Source organism: Octopus bimaculoides, chromosome 7 (assembly GCF_046866305.1).
Source record: "Octopus bimaculoides isolate indiv1 chromosome 7, ASM4686630v1, whole genome shotgun sequence".
Classification (NCBI taxonomy): domain Eukaryota; kingdom Metazoa; phylum Mollusca; class Cephalopoda; order Octopoda; family Octopodidae; genus Octopus; species Octopus bimaculoides.
In genome coordinates, this window is record NC_142934.1 from 44,031,018 (window position 1) to 44,038,517 (window position 7,500).

Sequence of the window (7,500 nt, forward strand, 5' to 3'; positions counted from 1 at the left end):
ATGGCGTCCCCCTTGTTTGGATCTTTCTTCAGCAGCGTTACCGCTCCTCGGCTCACAAAACCGGGAATGCTCCCGTTCTGCTGCCAGTTGCAGTACACGACCGCCAAGACTTCTCCAAACAAGTCTGGCATACAGTTGTAAAGCTCGTAGGGCAGACCATCCAAACCCGGAGATTTGTCCGTCGAGCAACCCGCCATCGCGTCCCTCACCTCCTCCGCCGTGATGACCCCTTCGCAGCACTCCGCCTCTCTTGCCGAGAGTCGTGGCAAGCTGTGCAGGTAGGCACTAAAGTCCACCCTGCCTTCTCGCTCGCCACTCCTCCCGAACAGTCGGGCAAAATGCCGCTGAAACGCCTCGCACATCTTGCTCGGCTCGAGCAATTCGCGCCCCTGTTCGTCTACCAGAGACCGGATGGTGGCTCTGTTACCCCGCTGCGCCTCCGCCACCCGGGCCTCTCGTGCGGCTCCAACACCTTCATTCCTCAGAGCACGCATCCTTGCCCTGACAGCACACCCTTCGTGTTTAGCATTGAAGTGTTGGTCGAGGGCCAACCTCGCCGCTAAAACGTCGGATGCGATGCCACTTCGCAATGCCTCTTCTAACTTTATCACTAGCTCCCCCTCTTCTCTGTTCCTCTCTACAGCTAGTGCCCTGCTATACCTTATTGCTTCCGCCCTCACTGCTCTCTTGAGGGCAAACCACCATTTGTTGTTGACGATGGCTCCCGTCAAAGCCCTCTTTACTAACGTGCTAATCCGGTCTCTGAAAACCTGTCTCGACGGGAAAGACGCGTTTAGTTTCCAGTAACCGGGACCCTGCCTATGTGCCTTATCTAAGTCTAGCGTACACGTCACAAGTTTGTGATCCGTGTAGCTGACTATGTGGAACTGTGGACATCCTAAACTATCTCTATCTCTTGTCCTACACACTATCCTATCTAGATACGATCTCGACGACCCAATGCGGTTGCTCCAAGTCCACGTTGGCACATTTGGGTGGTCGAGTCGGTACCTGTCAGACAACTGGAAGCGTCTGAGCAGGTCTATGAGGCCTTTGCATCCCCTTCTACTTTTGTCACTCCCCACGTAGTCTAGATGCGTGTCCAAGGTAGCATTCCAATCCCCCACTAAAAGTAAGGGACGAGACGTTCCCAGGAATACTTCTAGACGTCGAAAGAAGTCTGACCGACCTGTTAAAGGAGGCACATAAACTGCCAGCAACCGAAAAGCGCCTCCATCGCTGCCGTCCACATCTAGGACAACCAGTCTACCCTCCGGGTCCGTAAATATCGTCTTTACTTGGAGATCCAGACTCTTGCGAAAAAGAACCGCCGTGCCACTACCGCCCATCCTCGTCAGACAGGGAGAAAAATAAATGTTAAACTGTCCGCCAAACATGGACTTTAGGGCCCGCGGTTCATGGAGTCTGGTCTCACTAATGGCTATGATATCCAAATTGTGTGACTTGATGTCATTTAAGAGGTACCCTTGTTTCCAAGGGGACCCTAAGCCACGCACATTCACACAACCAATCTTCACCATGATTCTATTTATACGTGTGCTTTAAAGCACAAAACAAAAGAACAGAGTGTTACTTGCCGTTAGAAAGTTTTGTTTCCTCCTTGGATTTTTCACCAAGGAGGCTATTGTACAATTTCTTGCACAAATATTTCTGGAATCCCCCTACCGAGTTGGGGTAGAGGGATTTTATTGTGTTGTGTAATGCTGGTGTTACATGAATAATTTTAATGTGTTTTGGCGGTGTTGTACGTGGGTGGTTGTTGGTTTTGATATAGTTATTTGTGATGTTTGTTTTAGAGTTGATGTAATTCATCAACTCTGTGTTTGTACTGTCTATTGCTGTTAGCATTGTTTTTTTTATATTACTATTGGTGTTAGTAGTATTTTCGGGAGATGTGAATCTCCCTGCTTTGTTTGTGTTTGCATTTTGTTTTGTTTTCTTCTTACTGCGCTTCCTCTTTCCTTTCGTAGCTATTTTCCACTCCTCCCCACTCTCTTCATCGGATGATGGGAGATCTGAGGAGTCAGAAAGAGGTAACGGCAAATTTTGTGCGTCTGTGTGTGTTTCTGTGAATGTTTGTGTTGCTGTTTTTATTGATGTTGGCTCCTTGTTATTTATGTGTGGTGTATGTGATATGGGGGAGGGAGAGGCAGTCTTGGAATTTTCTTTTTTTTCTTCTGTTTTTGCAGTTTCTGTTGTCTTTTCTGTTGTGGTTATTGCTGATATTTCTGTTGTTGTTTTTTGCGTTGCTGGTGGTGTTGGTAGTAAGGTTTTTCTGTTGGGGGTATTTGGTAGTTGCTTCTGTTGTTGTTGTTGTTGTTGTTGTTGTTTTTGTTTAGCGGCCAGAGGGCAGTCCTTTTTCAGATGTGCTTCGCTGTTGCATAGGTAACAGCGAGGTCGCCTGCCCTCTACCACCACATACAGCTTGTGGTCCTCTGCCAATCTAATGTTTGGAGGAATTTTCTGTGAAGCCTCCTCCGTGATGTGGAGAAGGATTTCCAGATTTTTCCCTCCCCAGTTCTTTTCCTCTCCGACCGTAATCTCCAAAATATTTGCCTCCTCCATTTCCAGGCACACGGCCGATATCAGCCATTGGGTGTCCACCTCCGATGGCACATTTTTTATCATAACTTTGGTCACTCTCTGTCCTAGATAACTCGGTATCATTACCAAGTCATCTGTGCGGAGAGAGAGTGTCGAAAATTGTTTAGCTAAATTTTCATCCAGAAACCTTACTTGCACCGTTCCGAATTTCCTTCCCCAGGTGACATGATTCTGATAAGGCCAAATTTTTCTAAGACAAACTTCAATTTTATCTGTGCTAACATTTTCTACACGTCTGGTTTTTGTGTTTACCAGTTTATAAATGATGCACTTTTTGTTTTTCATTTCTATAATATCTTTTGGGATGTTAATTCTGACATCATCTCCTTCTTTCGTAAGAAGGGATTTTGTGTCTTTTATTTGTTTTTGTGTGAATGTCACTGTTGTTCTTTTTTCCTTTAGAGCATTTGCGAAATTTGTTTTTGTTGTGCTGGCGGACATGTTCTTCTGGATATTTTTGTTTATGTTGGTGTATGTACTGCCTGGTTCAAAGGTGGTGGTAGTGGCAGCAGAGTTTGTTGAACAGGTGATGGTGTCATTGCTGACGGCCGATAACTTTACTTCCTTGTTGTTGCTGTTGTTGTTGTTGTTGTCGTTGTTGCTGTTGTTGTTGTTGTTGTTGTTGTTGTCGTTGGTGGTGGTGATGATGGCGTCAGCAGCAGTGGTGCTTACGTCAGAGACATTTGTGACGGTTTTCACGCATGGTTTTGTAACCTTGGTTACAGTTTTGTTTTTGTTGTTGGTGTTGGTGGTGGTGGTGGTGGTGGTGGTGGTGAGAGGGCTGTTAGTAGCTGTACTCACAGTCTTTGTGACGTTTATAGCAACTGCGTTCGTGTCACTGCATGAGCACGCGCTATTCTGTTCTTTTTTCTCTTCTGGCATCTGAAGCCTCGGGAAATGCTTGTCAAAAGAACAAGACAAGCGTTCCAAAATTATGTTTCTCGACATTTTTCAAATGTCAAGAAGGAAATTTTTGTATTTTGCTAGGGCCGAAACTGCCCCTGGGGGTCAATTCCTGCCCTTGAAAATACACACAAATGAAGCCTAGGTGCTTCGCAACAAAATTATTTAAAAATTCCAACAAAATGTGGACAGTAAAAGGTCAAATAAACGTTTACCTTCGCAGCCGATGTGACAGCACGTCCGTGAGAAGAGATAGATAGATAGATAGATAGATAGATAGATAGATAGATAGATAGATAGACATTTGAAGTGTTGAGGTGTTGGCCTGTAAGACAAACATTGGAAGAATATACTAGCAATAGTATTATATTTGTACTTTCTAAGAGATTAGTAATAGGATAGAGGACATGGAAACTTTGACATTTTGCTTTAGTTTATTTCGAAGACACTGTTTAGTATTTTCGAAAGAAGGAAAATGGTAAAGTACTTGTGGTGAGAAATCTTGAATACCAAATGACATTTGTGATATTTGAATATTGCCAAAAGTAGAAATGTGGGCATTAAAACGTTGCTTGATTTACACGAGAGAAGCTATTATCAAGGACGACGGATAAGTTTATTTTGCACAGGATACGTACATTTTTTCATCCAATTCAGCACGTTTGAGGTGATAACCATTTACCTAAATATATTGAACATGCAAGTTAGTTGCCACGAATTGCATAAATACTTTTGCTGAATGTGCTAACTATCCCCATAGAATTAACAACAAATGCTAATATCAGTACGAAAGATACACGTATACAATAGTTATAAATGCACTGCATAGACATACTTCTTCTTCGGATGGATGTATAACTAGTGGATGAGAGAATGAAGAACGAGAGAAATCTTGCCATCCAATTTCAGATTCCTCCACCTCTTCTTCTTCTTCTTCTTCTTCTTCTTCTTCTTCTTCTTCTTCTTCTTCTTCTTCTTCTTCTTCTTCTTCTTCTTCTTCTTCTTCTTCTTCTTCTTCTTCTTCCTTCTTCTTCTTCTTCTCCTCCTTCTTCCTCGTTCTTCCTTCTTTTCTATTTGTTCCTCTTCGTCTTCTTCGACTTCCTCTTCTTTTTCTTCTGATTTTTTATTCTTTCTTTCTCCTTCTACTTTCATCTTTTTCTTTGCTTTCTTTTCTACGTCTTCTCCTACTTCCTCTTCTTTTCCTCATATATATATATATATATATATATATATATATATATATATATATATATATATATATATATATATATATATATATATATATATACTAGCAGAGATAACCGGCTTTGGCCGTATCACATGGAATTGAAGAATTAGACTTTTCTTTTAGATTTTCTCTAATTAACTGGAACACTTATGATTTGAATTTCATCAAAATTGGAGATTAAGAATTTTAATGAGGATTCTTTCACTCTTTACACACCCTAACATAAATTGTAATGGTGACATATTTATTCCATATTACTCGTCTTAACGTCCAGATTCTAAAATCCAAATCTTATAAAATCTATTCAAAGGTTTTTGCGCCTGAAAAATGGAGCACATGGAGAACATGGACCCCTTAAAATGTGGGATTTAAGGCCCCTATTGGGGGGGGGTATGAAATTCAACCAGAGAAGTTGAATTTTTGGGAATCTTTCTTAACTTGTGTCTTATATCTATTGTTCAAATCTCTTTGAAATCGGAAATATATGAATGTTCACTGGGTTTGTAAAAGAGAGCAAAACTACAGGAAACGAAATGACGAATGATCACAATAAGCAGTCAGCTACAGTGCCCTAGTCGTTACCACACCCCAGTGTAGGATTCCTCCCCATACAGGTGACGGACTCAGCCGTAAGATGCATTACGGATTTATAGCAATTGAAGCATGAACCAATGCAAATAAACATTGATAACTGTGTGACGTAAGGACTAAGTGGAAATGAAAGTGTTACCTCTGGAGTTTGCCAATGATCACTATGCCGATAACACAATAAGTTTGCAATCTACAAATCTATTTGAATGACCAATTACGTATCTAGAAAGGCCTTGAAATCAATGTTATCATCTGGAGAAAATCTCTGTCCCAGTGATTATAAAAAGACTCAAAGGAGGTCTGCAACCAAATAACTTTACTGAAAATAACACTTTGCAACTGAATCAGTGGCGGCAAAGATGTCTCTCCTTTACTTGACAATTTATGCACCACATTGCAGAAATTACAATCTAAGTATATCCTAAAGTAAACTCTGCAACTGAATCAGTGGAGGCAAAGATACCTCTCCTTTACTTGACAATTTATGAACCACATTGCAGAAATCACAATCTAAGTATATCTCAAAGCAAACTCTTACACCATTAAATTACAAATAACGCTCATCTTTTATGCTCGAGCGACTCTACAGCTTCCAAGACTACAATTGTATTCATCTTGACTTAGGAAAATGACTAAATTGCGGGGTTAAGCCCCCATTAAGGGATCTTACTAACTCCTAAGAAGTTGAAATTTTAGGGATATTATTTCATTTGTGTCTAAATATACATACACACACATATATATGTATATATATATATATATATATATATATATATATATATATATATATATATATATATACATACATACATACATACATACATACATACATATATATATATATATATATATATATATATATATATATATATATATATATATATATATATATATATATACATATATACATGCATACATACATACATACATATATATATGTATATATATATATAAGGTGAGATATATATATATATATATATATATATATATATATATATATATATATATATATATATATATATATATATATATATATATATATATATATATATATATATATATATATATATATATATATATATATATATATATATAGAGAGAGAGAGAGAGAGAGAGAGAGAGAGAGAGAGAGAGAGAAATTCAATCATAGGATGAATTCTTTTACAAGATTTTATGAAGTAGCTAGCGTGAGAAAAACCTTATAAGGGGAAAAAATCCATCATTTATTCCCCAAAATATATTTATGTAAGGGCATTACTATACAAGAACGCCTCACACCAAGAGGGACTCCAAGGTCAAAAACCATAATAAACACAGTTTTACCGAACGCGAGGAAATACAACTCTCAAAGCTAGCCCCTTAAAAACAGACTAAATTATAGGTCATGATTTCGTACTTATTGTAGTTATACAACTTCTACGCGTCAGTATAATATGGTCAAGATACATAGAAATAAACGGAAAATCAACATACGAAACGAACACCGTGTATCCAGTATAGTACACAGAAGATTGTTTATCCCTATATACCTATGTAAGTGGCGGGCTTTTCGAAATGCATCTCGGTACATGTGTTTTTTTTCAGAATAAATTCAGCACTGAATATATTCTGGTTATATATTTAAATTAAATATTTAAATATATATATATATATATATATATATATATATATATATATATATATATATATATATATATATATATATATACTCCACTCTCAATGCTTAGCAACGTATGTTTTTGAAATTAGTGGATTTCTCATTGCACTCCTCCTGTGAAATCCGGCTTTGTGCAGCTCCCGGCGAACAGTTTTTGTGGAAACTTGGTTCTTGAGGTGGTCATTAAGCTTTGATGTAAATTGGGAACCTGTAATTTTGTGATCCTTTCTAACAATTTGCTAAGTGTCCGACGGTCCATATCTGAAAGTTTTGATTTCTTCCAGAGTTTTGTTTCGACAAGGAGGTTTTTCCCTCTTTCGCAAAGGCTATCATTACTTTCGCGACAGTACTTCTTGATACACCAAACATTTTGGCTGTTTTCGTTACACTAGTGCCTGCCATACGAGCACCAACAATTTGACCTCTTTGAAAGTCCGACAGGTCTATTATTTTAATGAATTTTAATTACCTTTCCTGATGATATCTGAATAGAAAC